The sequence below is a fragment of the Lithobates pipiens genome, unplaced genomic scaffold (assembly GCF_037356315.1).
Source record: "Lithobates pipiens isolate NorthernLeopardFrog02 unplaced genomic scaffold, aLitPip1_a1.2 Scaffold_10, whole genome shotgun sequence".
In the NCBI taxonomy this organism is placed as follows: Eukaryota; Metazoa; Chordata; class Amphibia; order Anura; family Ranidae; genus Lithobates; species Lithobates pipiens.
The window spans coordinates 10,332,027-10,347,877 of record NW_027507686.1 but is presented as its reverse complement, the minus strand read 5'-3'; positions in this window follow the sequence as shown (position 1 = coordinate 10,347,877).

Genomic DNA, 15,851 nt, shown 5'->3' with positions numbered 1-15,851 from the left:
ACAGACATCGGACTGAGCGGCAATGCATGGAGCAGGAGAGGGGTACTCTGAGGAGCCGGCCGAGGACACAGGTCATGCGGGGAATGCACAACTAAAGAGCAGCCAATGTGCATGGTGCTCTGCTAGTCACCCTCCAGCCACCCGTGTGCATGGTGCACTGGTACCCCTAGCTGCCTATGCTGCTGCCGGCCATATGTAGAGCGGGGTGCATGGGCCCCCTGCAGCACAGGGCCCAGTTGCGGTCGCGACTGCTGCACCCCCTATAGTTACGCCCCTGATGGGCATTTAAATGTAAGTTTTTTTTTTCCTTAACCACTTGCCGACCGCCTAACGCCGATGTACGTCGGCAGAATGGCACGGGCAGGCATAAGCACGTACATGTACGTGATTTGCCTCCCGCGGGTCGGGGGCCCGATCGGGCCCCCGCCCGGTGCCTGCGGCGGTCGGTTTTCGTTCGGGAGCGATCCCGGACGAGGGGACGGCCATTCATTCATGGCCACCCCCTCGCGATCGCTCCCGACGAATAGAAATCCCCGGTGACATCACTTCCTCTCCTGTAATGTAAACACAGGAGAGGAAGTGATGTATTCTCTCCTCCGTGTCGGTATTTTTCGTTCCGACACGGAGGAGAGCGGATCAGTGAGTTGCACCAACACATCCCACACACAGTAGAACATGCCAGGCACACTCACACCCCCCCTTTACCCCCCGATCACCCCCCCAATTACCCCTGCCCCCCAGTCACAGTGACACCAATGTCATTTTTTTTTTTTTTTTTTTTTTTTTTGCATTGGTGTCATTTGTGACTGTAATAACTGTTAGGGCAGTTAGAGTTAGCCCCCTTTAGTTCTAATGTACCCCCCTAACCCCCCCAATAAAGGTTTAACCCCGTGATCACCCCCCGTCGCCAGTGTCACTAAGGCTGGGTTCACATTGCAGCGGTTTATGAGAACGAATGTGATTCGCACCGCACTGCAGTGCAAATCACATCCGATCTCTGTGCGATTCGAGTTCAGCCATTCGCCGCACCCGCCGCACCCGCCACACCCGCCGCACCCGCCGCAAATTCGCACGGGACCCTTTTTTTGGCCCGCAGCAGAATCGGATCGCATGGGTGTTCACACCATGCGATCCGAGTTTGCAGATCGCACTGCGATATGCGAACTGATCTGGGGGTGTCAGTAACATTTCACTGACACTCCCAGCAGTTCGCATAGGGCAGTGTGAACTGCCGCCGGGAGGCATGCGATGCGGGAACCCGCCGCGGATTCGCGGCGTTTCCGCATCGCTCCAGTGTGAACCCAGCCTAATAAGCGATCATTTTTCTGATCGCCGTATTAGTGTCCCAGGTGACGCTAGTTAGGCAGGTAGGTATTTAGGTTCGCCGCAGCTTTTTATAGCGCCAGGGACCCCCATATACTACCGCATAAAGCCCCCTGATTGCCCCCTAGTTAACCCTTTCACCAGTGATCACCATATAACTGTTACAGGTGACGCTGGTTGGTTAGTTATTTTTTTATAGTTTCAGGGCACCCGCCATTTATTACCTAATAAAGGTTTAACCCCCTGATCACCCGGCGGGTGTCATTTGTGACTAATAACTGTTAGGGCAGTTAGGGTTAGCCCCCTTTAGTTCTAAGGTACCCCCCTAACCCCCCCAATAAAGGTTTAACCCCGTGATCACCCCCCGTCGCCAGTGTCACTAAGGCTGGGTTCAGATTGCAGCGGTTTGAGAACGGATGTGATTCGCACTGCAGTGCAAATCACATCCGATCTCTGTGCGATTCGAGTTCAGCCATTCGCCGCACCCGCCACACCCGCCGCACCCGCCGCAAATTCGCACGGGACCCTTTTTTTGGCCCGCAGCAGAATCGGATCGCATGGGTGTTCACACCATGCGATCCGAGTTTGCAGATCGCACTGCGATATGCGAACTGATCTGGGGGTGTCAGTAACATTTCACTGACACTCCCAGCAGTTCGCATAGGGCAGTGTGAACTGCCGCCGGGAGGCATGCGATGCGGGAACCCGCCGCGCATTCGTGGCGTTCCCGCATCGCTCCAGTGTGAACCCAGCCTAATAAGCGATCGTTTTTCTGATCGCTGTATTAGTGTCACAGGTGACGCTAGTTAGGCAAGTAGGTATTTAGGTTCGCCGCAGCTTTTTATAGCGCCAGGGACCCCCATATACTACCGCATAAAGCCCCCTGATTGCCCCCTAGTTAACCCTTTCACCAGTGATCACCATATAACTGTTACAGGTGACGCTGGTTGGTTAGTTATTTTTTTATAGTTTCAGGGCACCCGCCATTTATTACCTAGTCTCACTAGTGTACCCCTAAATTTAGGGGTGTCTACTTTCCAAAATGGGGTCATTTGGGGGGGGTTTGTGCCATCTTGGCATTTTATGGCCTTCAAAACTGTAACGCCCTTAGAAAGCCTGAAGGCGGTGCTTGGTTTTCGGGGCCCCGTACGCGGCTAGGCTCCCAAAAAGTCCCACATATGTGGTATCCCCGTACTCAGGAGAAGCAGCAGAATTTATTTTGGGGTGTCATTTCACATATGCCCATGGCATGCGTGAGCAATATATCATTTAGTGACAACTTTGTGAAAAAAAAAAAAATAAAAAAAAAGTTTGTAATTTTCCCGCAACTTGTGGCAAAATATAAAATATTCCATGGACTCAACATGCCTCTCAGCAAATAGCTTGGGGTGTCTACTTTCTAAAATGGGGTCATTTGTGGGGGTTTTGTGCCATCTTGGCATTTTATGGCCTTCAAAACTGTAATAGGTAGTGAGGAGTGAAGTCAAATATTTACGCCCTTAGAAAGCCTGAAGGCGGTGCTTGGTTTTCGGGGCCCCGTACGCGGCTAGGCTCCCAAAAAGTCCCACATATGTGGTATCCCCGTACTCAGGAGAAGCAGCAGAATTTATTTTGGGGTGTCATTTCACATATGCCCATGGCATGTGTGAGCAATATATCATTTAGTGACAACTTTGTGAAAAAAAAAAAAAAAAAAAAAAGTTTGTAATTTTCCCGCAACTTGTGGCAAAATATAAAATATTCCATGAACTCAACATGCCTCTCAGCAAATAGCTTGGGGTGTCTACTTTCTAAAATGGGGTCATTTGTGGGGGTTTTGTGCCATCTTGGCATTTTATGGCCTTCAAAACTGTAATAGGTAGTGAGAAGTGAACTCAAAAATTTACGCCCTTAGAAAGCCTGAAGGCGGTGCTTGGTTTTCGGGGCCCCGTACGCGGCTAGGCTCCCAAAAAGTCCCACATATGTGGTATCCCCGTACTCAGGAGAAGCAGCAGAATTTATTTTGGGGTGTCATTTCACATACGCCCATAGCATGTGTGAGCAATATATCATTTAGTGACAACTTTGTGTAAAAAAAAAAAAAAAATTTTTTTTTTGTCATTATTCAATCGCTTGAGGCAAAAAAATAAAATATTCAATGGGCTCAACATGCCTCTTATCAATTTCCTTAGGGGGTCTACTTTCCAAAATGGGGTCATTTGGGGGGGTTTTGTACTGCCCTGCCATTTTAGCACCTCAAGAAATGAGATAGGCAGTCGTAAACTAAAAGCTGCGTAAATTCCAGAAAACGTACCTTAGTTTGTAGATGTGACAACTTTTGCGCAAACCAATAAATATACAATTATTGACTTTTTTTTTACCAAAGACATGTGGCTGAATACATTTTGGCCTAAATGTATGACTAAAATTGAGTTTATTGGATTTTTCTAATAACAAAAAGTAGAAAATATCATTTTTTTTCAAAATTTGCGGTCTTTTTACGTTTATATCGCAAAAAATAAAAATCGCAGAGGCAATCAAATACCATCAAAAGAAAGCTCTATTTGTGGGAAGAAAAGGACGCAAATTTTGTTTGGGTACAATATTGCATGACCGCGCAATTACCAGTTAAAGCAGCGCAGTGCCAAAGTGTAAAAAGACCTCTGGTCATTTACCAGCAAAATGGTCCGGTCTGAAAGTGGTTAAACTCCCCTCCTAAAAGTTTTTTTCCTTAAAACTCCCTCCTAAACTTGGGGTGCGAGTTATACGCCGATAAATACGGTAATGTATAGAAGTTAGGGCCCAAAAGTGACTCAAGCCCAGGGGCCCCCCACCACCCTAAGTCCTGCCCTGTCCACGGCCACAGCTGATTGGGACGGTGGACTTTAGCTCATCCCTACCACCAACCTCTGGAGGAACCCTGGTTGAGAAACGGCTAAACTATAGACCGTAGGGAAGATTATTTTTTTGTGTGTGTTTCTCCTTAGAGATGAAATGTAAACTTGGAATTGAGGACCCCTTTGTAGTATCCTCTCTTACTTCACTTCCTTCAACTCCAGAAATGTATCATTTTCCCGATTAATAATTTTTTTATTTTTTTTTCTTTCCTTGAGACGATTTCATTGTAATCTCGCACAGAACCCAATTTTTTAATCTTGTGTTTGACAAAATGAGCACTTTCTTTTCCCAGTCCAGAACTAATTATTTCAAATGTTCTTCCACAAAGCGTGAACACAATGCGTCGCCCAGATATTGCGATACAATCTGCGTTATTTGCAATTTCTGCCGTGATAACGTTACGTGAGACTTTTAATAACCTTTTGCTGTTTCAGCCTTAACAAACCATATCCTGTTCTGAGATATTCATCATTCCGCTGTTCATGGCTCGTAAACAAAGCTTACAGAGATTGCTGCGTCTGTCCACACATAAAGAGAGATTATTGTCATATTGTGTTCTACAACCGGGGATTTCAAAATCTTTTTTTTTTTTTTTTTCTGCAATTATTAGAAGCAAGTAAATAAATATTAAAGAGCACCTGTCACCTGTCTTGGATGGATACACTTATCAGTCTCATTGGCCCTGTGATTGGTTCTGCCGCTTATAAAGTTTTTAGCGTATTTTGGAAATGTAATGTTTAACGGGACCACCTACTTTGTTAAAGCGGAGGTCCACCCTAAAGTGGAGCTTCCGCTCATTGGAACCCCCCCCCCCCTCCGGCGCCACAATTGGCACCTTTCAGGGGGGAGGGGGGTGCAGGTACCTGTACAGTACAGGTATCTGCACCCACTTCCGGGATAGCTCTCTGCGGAAAGGGGCGTAGATTACGCCCCTTTCTGAAAGTCCCCCGCTGCCTGCTGGGAAAACACACGGATCCCAGAGACAGCGGGGACCGTCCTTATTGCGCAGCGCGACTCGCGCATGCGCAGTAGGGAACCGGGAAATGAAGCCGAAAGGCTCCACTTCCTGATTCCCATACCCAAGATGGCGGCGGCAGCACCCGAGAGACGATCGAGAGATCGGCTTCGGGTGCCGACATCGCGGGCGCGCTGGGCAGGTAAGTGTCACTATTTTAAAAGTCAGCAGCTGCAGTATTTGTAGCTGCTGGCTTTTAAAAAAAAAAAAAATGCGGAGTCCCAGGCAGACTCCCGCTTTAATGCTATTAAATCTGACCTCCAGCCTTACCTTCAGTCTTGCATTGCTGTCCTCACCTGCACTGAAATGGCTTACTCTGGTTTCACTGCACACTGTGAGCATCTCGCAATGTGCATTAGAAGCTGTGGCCAAGTCCAACAGAGCCCACCTCTTTCATTTATTGGATTTCAGTTCTTTCAATCATGGAAGCTCATATCACATGTGGGCATTGCCTAAAGCAGGGATCTGCAATTAGCGGACCTCCAGCTGTTACAAAACTACAAGTCCCATCATGCCTCTGCCTCTGGGTGTCATGCTGTGGCTGTCAGAGTCTTGCTATGCCTCATGGGATTTGTAGTTCTGCAACAGCTGGAGGTCCGCTAATTGCATATCCCTGGCCTAAAGGCTTGCCTAGGAACGCCCACTCCCCCAGACTTACATCCACCCAACAATTTAGATATTTGCATAACTCCTCCCAAGATCCAGCCCACTGCTTGCATCGGGACTGAGGGATCTTGACAGGAGTGCTGAGGCAGGGTGCTGTGCGTTTTACCCCTGCAGGCCCCTCCCACCAGCCAAGATCTGCCTGCATTGCATAGAGACGCACAGAGACCCAGAGGTCACTGGATCTAAAATAAGGTATGTAATCAAAACATAAAGATTTTAATAAAACAAAATATTAGATTATTTATGAAGGGGGAACCCCTCCTCCCCAGTACTGGGGGAAGATCTGTACTGCTGGGAGATCTGTACTAGGGGAGATTTGTCCTGGGGAAAAATCTGAATTGGGTGAAGATCTGTACTGGGGGGGGGGGATCTGTACTGGAGGGAGATTTTTTACTAGAGGGAGATCTATACTGGGCAAAATCTGTACTGGAGGGAGATCTGTACTGGGGGAAGATCTGTACTGCTGGGAGATCTGTAATAGGGGAGATTTGTCCTGGGGGGGAAATCTGAACTGGGGGGGAGATCTGTACTGGGGGGGATCTGTACTGGAGGGAGATTTTTACTGGAGGGAGATCTGTACTGGAGGGAGATCTATACTGGAAGGAGATCTGTACTGGGGGGAAGATCTGTACTGGAAGGAGATCTGTACTGGGGGGAAGATCTGTACTGGAAGGAGATCTGTACTGGGGGGAAGATCTGTACTGGATGGAGATCTGTACTGGGGGGAAGATCTGTACTGGATGGAGATTTGTGCTGGCGATAGATTCGTACTCGGGGGAAGATCTGTACTGGGTGAAGATTTGTACTGGATGAAGATTTGTACTGGGTGAAGATTTGTACTGGGTGAAGATTTGTACTGGAGGAAGATCTGTTCTGGAGGAAGATCTGTGCTGGAGGAAGATCTGTGCTGGAGGGAGATCTTTACTGGAGAGAGATCTGTACTGGGGGGAAGATCTGTACTGGAGGGAGATCTTTACTGGAGAGAGATCTGTACTGGGGGGAAGATCTGTACTGGAGGAAGATCTGTACTGGAGGAATATCTGTACTGGGGGGAAGATCTGTATTGGAGGGAGATCTGTGATGGTGGGAGACTCATACCAGGGAACCACTGTACTGGAGGGAGGTCTTTACTGGGGAGGGTCTGTACTTGGGAAAAGATCTGCACATCTGTACTGGAAGGAGATCTGTACTGGAGGAAGATTTTTACCAGGGAAGATCTGTACTGGAGGGAGAGCTGTACTGGGAAGAGATCTGTACTGGGAGAAGATCTGTACTGGAGGGAAATTCGTACCAGGGACGATCTGTGCGGGGGGGGGGGGGGGGGTCTGTGCTGGAGGGAGATCTGTACTGGATGGAGATTAGTACTAAAAGAAGATCTATATTGGGCAGATATCTGTAAATCTGTAATGGGGAAGATCTGTACTGGGGAGATTTGTACTGAGGGATATTTGTACTGGGATGAGATCTGTACTGGGGGGGGGGGGGATCTGTACTGGGGGAGAGAGATCTGTACTGGAGGGAGATCTGTACTGGGAAGGGGGAGATCTGTACTGGGGGAGGGGAGACCTGTACAGGGGGAAGATTTGTACTTAGGTGGGATCTGTACTGAGAAAAGATCTGTACTGGAGACTGGAGGGAGATCTTTACTTTATGATACCTTTTAAATCTTTTAAGTTTTAATCCCCCCCCCCCCCCCCTGCACTGTTAGTGCAATCATGCCACACCTATAAATCACTCCAGCATGCCTAAATATTTTCCTCTAGGTGCCCTAAGTCTGACCCCCCCCCCCCCCTAAAGAATTATCTATGGCCCTGAGACACGCAAGAAAAACAGAACTGAGAAAGATAGGACTCTGCTGCAAATCCCTGCAATGCACATTTTTTTTCTCAACAAAAGCGGAGTTCCACTTTAAAGCTACATGAAGTTTTCCCTAAAAGTTGGAGCTGTCCCCTAAAATGGTTGTTTGTGCACTTTGTGCTCCGTCCTGCGACTGCGGGTCCAGGGCGGTTTTATGACTACTCAGTGCACTCTCGGTCCACGTATAATGTGCCATTTATGCTTTTAAATTGGGGACGGGGGGCAGTAAAAATGAGGCATGCGGCACATTAAAATGCTCGTTTGCTGATGAAAGGCCCCCGTGTAGCTTTTTCTGATCCTTGACCCTCCACAAGCACCTCGGCGGGAGGGGGTTCAGCATTAGGCAGCGAGAACATTCCGGGCAGATTTTGCATTTTTCCAATTAAAAATGTGGGTTATAACAGCAGCATTACCATAATCAATGGCAAGCCGGGAGAACAAATTATCCTGGATTAAACGGGGGCACAAAACTTCAGCGCCTAATTGTTCAACTCGGAAGAAAGCCGCGTCGGCTGCATTTGCATCGATGAGAAATTGTGTATCCTCAGAAGGGAGAGAAAGATTTCAGATAGACGGGGCGATCCACTCAACAAATCTAAAGGCGCGATCATGTCATGCGTCAATATTTCGAAGTCTGACCTTCTCATGGTTTCTGTTTTTCGTTGTACCTACTAGGGATGAGCTCGGTGTTCGACTCGAACACGGGCCGTTTGCCTGTTCGGCGAATTCGGAACTTTGTTGACCGTTCGCACCAAATTCGTGTGGCACGAACGGCCCACGATGCACTACGCCATCGCAGTGCATTGCTGGCTCATGATTGGCCAAGCATGCACTGTGACCCCGCATGCTTGGCCAATCACAGCGCCGGCAGCCAGGAGAGCCATAATTGGCCACAGGCAGGATGTCTGTGGCCAATTATAGCTCAGGGGGTTTAGTACACGCCCCACACTATATAAGGCCGCAGGCGCGGAGGCTTTGTGTAGTGTGTTCCGGCGTGCAGGGAAAGAGCAAGATAGGCAGGGACAGTGTTCTTTTCTCAGGCATCTGCAGGAGTTAGTGGGTGTTGTGTGCCTCCAGCACAGTATACACCTGTATCTACCCTTTATTGCTGGTGTTCTCTAATACAGGCATCTGCAGGAGTTAGTGGGTGTTGTGTGCCTCCAGCACAGTATACACCTGTATCTACCCTTTATTGCTGGTGTTCTCTAATACAGGCATCTGCAGGAGTTAGTGGGTGTTGTGTGCCTCCAGCACAGTATATACCTGTATCTACCCTTTATTGCTGGTGTTCTCTAATACAAGCAACTGCAGGAGTTAGTGGGTGTTGTGTGCCTCCAGCACAGTATACGCCTGTATCTACCCTTTTATGCTGGTGTTCTCTAATGCAGGCATCTGCAGGAGTTAGTGGGTGTTGTGTGCCTCCAGCACCGTATACACCTGTATCTACCCTTTATTGCTGGTGTTCTCTAATACAGGCATCTGCAGGAGTTAGTGGGTGTTGTGTGCCTCCAGCACCGTATACACCTGTATCTACCCTTTATTGCTGGTGTTCTCTAATACAGGCATCTGCAGGAGTTAGTGGGTGTTGTGTGCCTCCAGCACCGTATACACCTGTATCTACCCTTTATTGCTGGTGTTCTCTAATACAGGCATCTGCAGGAGTTAGTGGGTGTTGTGTGCCTCCAGCACAGTATACACCTGTATCTACCCTTTATTGCTGGTGTTCTCTAATACAGGCATCTGCAGGAGTTAGTGGGTGTTGTGTGCCTCCAGCACAGTATACACCTGTGTCTACCCTTTTATGCTGGTGTTCTCTAATTTTTTTGAAAAACGGACCAGTCCACACGCGATCGGATTGTCCGACGGACTAATCCCTTAGGACCTAGTGTGTACGCAGCATGACCAGTCCAGGGCATCCACAAAGTCAGCACCCGAAGCCGATCTGTCCCTTGGCTCTCGGGTGCTGCCGCTGCCATCTTCGGTAAGGGAAGTGATGGGAGTGACGTCATCGCGGCTTCACCCAATGACAGCGGCGGAGCTGCGAGACCCCACCGAGAAGATGGATGCTCCGGACTACAGGGGACAGCGGTGACATCGCTGGCTCCTGTGTCAGGTAAGTGAGACATAATGGACTACTATGCGATGTGATGCGATGCGATGCGATGCATAGTGGTCCATTATGCTTTGCCTTTGCAGAGAATGAAAGAGGAAGTAAACTCATCAGGGTTTACTTCCTCTTTAATCACCACTGAGATTTTATTTTTTGCTAAACGAACAAAAAAAGACGCAAATATAATAAAAATGTAAAAAAAAAATAATAATTCATACTTTGTTATAAAATTTTGCAAACAGGTCATTTTTCTCCTTCACTGATGGACACTGATGAGGTGGCACTGATAGGTATCACTGATGGGCACTGATAGGCGACACTGATCAGAAGGCACTGATGAGGCTGCACTGAAAGGTGTCACTGATGGGCACTCATAGGCAGCACTGGTGGGCACTGATGATGAGGCACTGATGGGCCCTGATAGGTGGCACTGGAGGGCGAAGATGGGCACTGATAGGTGGCACTGATGGCCACTGATAGGTGTCACTGATGGGCACTCATAGGCAGCACTGGTGGGCACTGATGATGAGGCACTGATGGGCCCTGATAGGTGGCACTGGTGGGCAATGATAGGTGGCACTGGTGGGCAATGATTAATAGTACTGATAGGCACTGATAGATGGCACTGGATTTGCAGCCCAGGAGGGCACTGATTAGCAGCACTGGTGGGCACTTGGGGGACCGATGTCTAACAGAAGCCGGTCCCAGCTTTATTCTTTTCTTCATGCCGTTCTTCAAGCCGGTAACCGGCTTCTGTTTACTTCAATGGCTGATTATGTGGTAAAGGGCCAGCTGTGATTGGCCCTTTACCCTGCTCTGTGACCTGCTGAGTCCCAAGAACTTGGTGATCACAGTGCACACCGCACTCGCGCCCCCTGGGGCACGCAGGCGGCGAGAGAATGGGAGATTGCAGATATTTCCTGAATGGGACTCAAACCATGGACCCCAGTGTTGTAAGTGAAGTACATGCAAACAGTGTCCTGAGCGGGATTCAAAACAAGGACCCTTAGTTCTGCAAGAGGAGAACATGCAAACTCCATGCAGATGTTTCCAGATATTTCCTGATATTTCCTGAATGGGACTCAAACCAAGGACCCCAGTGTTGTAAGAGGAGACCATGCAAACTGCATGCAGATCGTGTCCTGGGTGGGCTTTGAACCAAGGACTCCAGTGCTGTATGAGAAGAACAGGAAAATATTATTCTAACCAGGACCTCAGTGCTGCAAAAGAATATGCAAACTCTATGCAGATCGTGTCCTCAGTGGGTCTCAAACCAAGGACCCCATGCTGCAAGAGGAGAACATGCAAACTCCATGCAGATATTTCCTGAATGAGGCTCAAACCAAGGGCATGCAAACTTCATGCAGATAGTGTCCTGGGTGAGACTCAAAGCAAGGATCCCCGTGCTGCAAGAGGAGGGCATGCAAACTTCTTGCGGATAGTGTTCTGAATGGGATTCAAACCAAGGACACCAGTGCTGCAAGAGGAGGGCATGCAAACTCCATACAGATATTTCCAGATATTTCCTGAATGGGACTCAAACCAAGGGGCCCCAGTGCTGCAAGAGGGGGGCATGCAAACTCCATGCAAACGGTGTCCTGAGTGGGTCTCAAACCAAGGACCCTAGTGCTGCAAGAGGAGGGCATGCAAACTCCATGCAGATATTTCCAGATATTTTCTGAATGGGACTCAAACCATGGACCCCAGTGCTGTAAGAGGAGAACAGGGAAATATTGTTCTAACCAGGAACTCAGTGCTGCAAAAGAATATACAAACTCTATGCAGATAGTGTCCTGAGTGGGTCTCAAACCAAGGACCCCGTGCTGCAAGAGGAGAACATGCAAACTCCATGCAGATATTTTCAGATATTTCCTGAATGGGACTCAAACCAAGGGGCCCCAGTGCTGCAAGAGGAGGGCATGCAAACTACATGCAAATAGTGTCCTGAGTGAGTCTCAAACCAATGACCCCTGTGCTGCAAGAGGAGGGCGTGCAAACTCCATGCAGATATTTCCAGATATTTTCTGAATGGGACTCAAACCAAGGACTCCAGTGCTGTAAGAGGAGAACAGGAAAATATTGTTCTAACCAGGACCTCGGTGCTGCAAAAGAATATGCAAACTCTATGCAGATAGTGTCCTGAGTGGGTCTCAAACCAAGGACCCCCGCGCTGCAAGAGGAGAACATGCAAACTCCATGCAGATGTTTCCAGATATTTCCTGAATGGGACTCAAACCAAGGGCCCCAGTGTTGTAAGAGGAGGGCATGCAAACTCCTTGCAAATAGTGTTCTGTGTGGGATTCAAACCAAGGACACCAGTGCTGCAAGAGGGGGGCATGCAAGCTCCATGCAGATAGTGTCCCGTGTGGGACTCAAACCAAGGAACCCAGTGATGTAAGAGGAGAACATGCAAATATTGTCCTGACCGGGGCTCGAACAAAGGACTTCGGGGCTGCAAGGGGAGGGCATGCAAACTCCATGCAAATAGTGTCCTGAGCGGGATTCAAACCCAGGATCGCAGTTCTGCAGAAGGAGAACCTGCAAACTCCATTTGAGGGTCGAATGTCCCTTTAAAGGTTTGACAGAGAGGAAGTTGAAGCTCCTGATATCCATTAGAATAAAGGGTATTGCATATAATCGCTGCAGAATAATTCAGGACCAGAGGGGAATTAGCGGCTCTGGTGAAAATATAAGTATGCTCTTGAATTAATGAAATGAAAGTAATCTTGATTGGCCTCATTTACTGCAGTTCAAAAGCTGCCCATCATTACTAAGAGACGGTAACGAGAGATCAGCGGGCAGCCGAGACCACGGAGGTCTCTCCACGCACCTAAAACACACCGAGTCAAGTGTGCGCCCTCCTCTCCCCGCACCGGCGGAGGCTCCTCGCCTATTACCGGGTGTTGTGACAGAAGGCGTCCGCGCTGAAATGTAGCCGGGTAACTTCTCTTCCGTTATCATATCTGAAAAACACAACTCTGTATGGAAATATTCACCCGATGATGCACCCACCTGGACGCTTTAATGAGCCGCGAATGGCGCCCCAATAAAAGAAGGCAACGCGTTTCATGATACATCCGGTTTTTTGGGGGATGTTTTGGTGTCCATTGGCAGCTCATTGTTTTCAACGGGCAAACACTGCAAAAAATTTAAATGGGCCACATAAGGCTGCATTCACATATGAGCATAGCATCTTTGAGCATTTTTCTAGAGTTTTTTTGCGTGTTTTTATGCGCGGTTTTGGCACATTTATATGCGCGTCTTGTGCGTTTTTTTTATACAGCCATTTTGAGGTTTGGCTTTTTATTATTAGCCAACAGAGAAAACTATTATCTGTTGCATAATTTGTTGCTGGTATTTCAGGTTTTTTTCATTAGCTTTTATTTTTTATTATTATTATTATTAACCACTTCCCAACCGGCGCACGCCGATGTACGTCGGCAGAATGGCACGGGCAGGCATATTGGCGTACAGGTACGTCCAATTTTAAATGCCACCCTGCCATCGCGAGGGTGCCACTGGTGGCGCGCTCGCGCACCTGTCGGGACCCCCATGAGTCCGGTCACGGGTCCCGCGGACTCGATCGCCGCGGGCATACCCATGATCGTCTCACGGGGCGGCTGAACAAGGAGACGCCGTTGTAAACAGCATCTCCCCGTTCTGCCTAGCAACAAGTGACGCTGATCTCTGCTCCATGTGATTGGAGCAGAGATCAGTATTCACTAAAACAAAGCCCAGCCCACCACAGTTAGTAACACGCCCCTAGGAACACTTATCCCCTACACTGCCAGTGCCATTTACACAGGAATCACTGCATTTATATAGCACTGATTGCTGTATAAATGACAATGGTCCCAAAAATGTCCGATGTGTCTTCTCTAATGTCGCAGTCACAATAAAAATCGCTGATTACTAGTAAAAAAAAAAAAATTCTAAAAATGCCATAAAACTATCCCCTATTTTGTAAACGCTATAACTTTTGCGCAAACCAATCAATAATCGCTTATTGCGATTTTTTTTAACCAAAAATATGTAGAAGAATACGTATCGGCCTAAACTGAGGGAAAAAAATGTTTTTTGATATATTTTTGGGAGATATTTATTATAACAAAAAGTAAAAAATAATGCGTTTTTTCCAAAATTGTCGCTCTATTTTTGTTTATAGCGCAAAAAATAAAAAAACGCAGGGGTGATCAAATACCACCAAAAGAAAGCTCTATTTGTGGGAAAAAAAGGACGTGAATTTTGTTTCGTAGCCACGTGGCACGACCGCGCAATTGTCAGTTAAAGCGACGCAGTGCCAAATCGCAAAAAGTGGTCTGGTCTTAAGGCAGCAAAATGGCCTGGTCTGTAAGTGGTTAATTTATTATTTATTTTTTTTATTTTTTTTTAGAGTAAGGGGTTAGAGTTAAGGTTAGGATTAGGATTAGGTGTTGGGTTTAGGGTTATTTATTTATTTAATTTGTTAGGGGGTTAATATTACTACGACTACTACTACTAAATGAAGAAATGAACGTAAAATAAATACACAAATGAATAAAAATAATCATAAATAAATAAATGAATTCAATAAATGAATACTAATTTATAATAAATAAATAATTAACCCCTAACCCTTAAAAAAAAAAAAATTGACCCCACATTCCGCTGGAGAACTTGAGCTTTTAAAAAAAAAAAAGAGTCGACAGATAAAAATAGAAGAAAGACAGCCTAAAAAAATAAAACAAATGCAGCTATCACATCTAAGAATTGGTAAGCTGCAATATAATAAATGTTTGCTTTTGGGTTTAATACTGGAATGGGGGGATTTTCTATTTTCTTTTTTTTTTCTTCTTTTGCTCCAACCAAAACTTTTTTGAGTACAGTTTTTGAAAATATAGTAAATCGCCTTAAAAACAATATATAATAATTATTTGTCTATTACTTATGGTAATTAACCCCTTGCCACCCAGGCAAATTCTGACACTTCTCTCCTACATGTAAAAATCATCATTTTTTTTTTCTTTGCCCGAAAATTACTCAGAACCCCCAAACATTTTATATATATATATATATATATATATATATATATATATATATATATATATATATATATATATATATATATATATATAATTTTTTTTTTTTTTTTTTTTTTTTTTTAGCAGACACCCTATGGAATAAAATTGTGTTTTTTGCAACATTTTTTATGTTACACGGTATTTGCACAGCAATTTTTCAAACGTGGTTTTTTTTTTTTTGGGAAAGAAACTGTTTGATGAATAAAAAAAATAAAAAAAAACCCCACTAAAGTTAGCCCAATTTTTTTGTAGAATGTGAAAGATGATGTTACGCCGAGTAAATAGATACCTAACATGTCACGCTTTAAAATTGCGCACGCTCGTGGAATGGCGCCAAACTTCAGTACTTAAAAAATCTCCATAGGCGACGTTTTAAACATTTTTACAGGTTACATGTTTAGAATTACGCAGGAGGTCTAGTGCTAGAATTATTGCTCTCGCTCCAACGATCACGGTGTATGTTAACCTGTGTGTATCCGGCTCTGGTACTAGCCTGTGCCTCACCAGCCACTCACCTCACCGCCCGTCCCTGACCCAAATCTTTGGACGGGGCTCTACGAATGCCGGAGCTGTGATGTTTTACTTTTTTTTTTTTGTAATTTCTTTAGCTGCAACATCTTTCACTCATCCTGCAGAGTATGACAGGCAGCGCCGCCTGTCAAACTCGCCTATTGATTTCAATGGGGCCGCTCTGCAACTGCAAGTCAAACTCCCTCGCAGTAAGTAGCAGCATAGTCCAACAATGTAGAACTACCATTCTGATGCAGTGCGATGATGATGGACGCTCCGCCTGCACACTGCTGACTGTTGCCGTTATTTTGTGTCGGAATAAAAGACAATAATCCCCAGCAGATGGCAGCAGAATTATTAGAATTGACATATTGCAGAAGGACAGGCAGGGAAACAAATGGAAACGTTAGCATAGCGTTCTGCTCTCTTTATT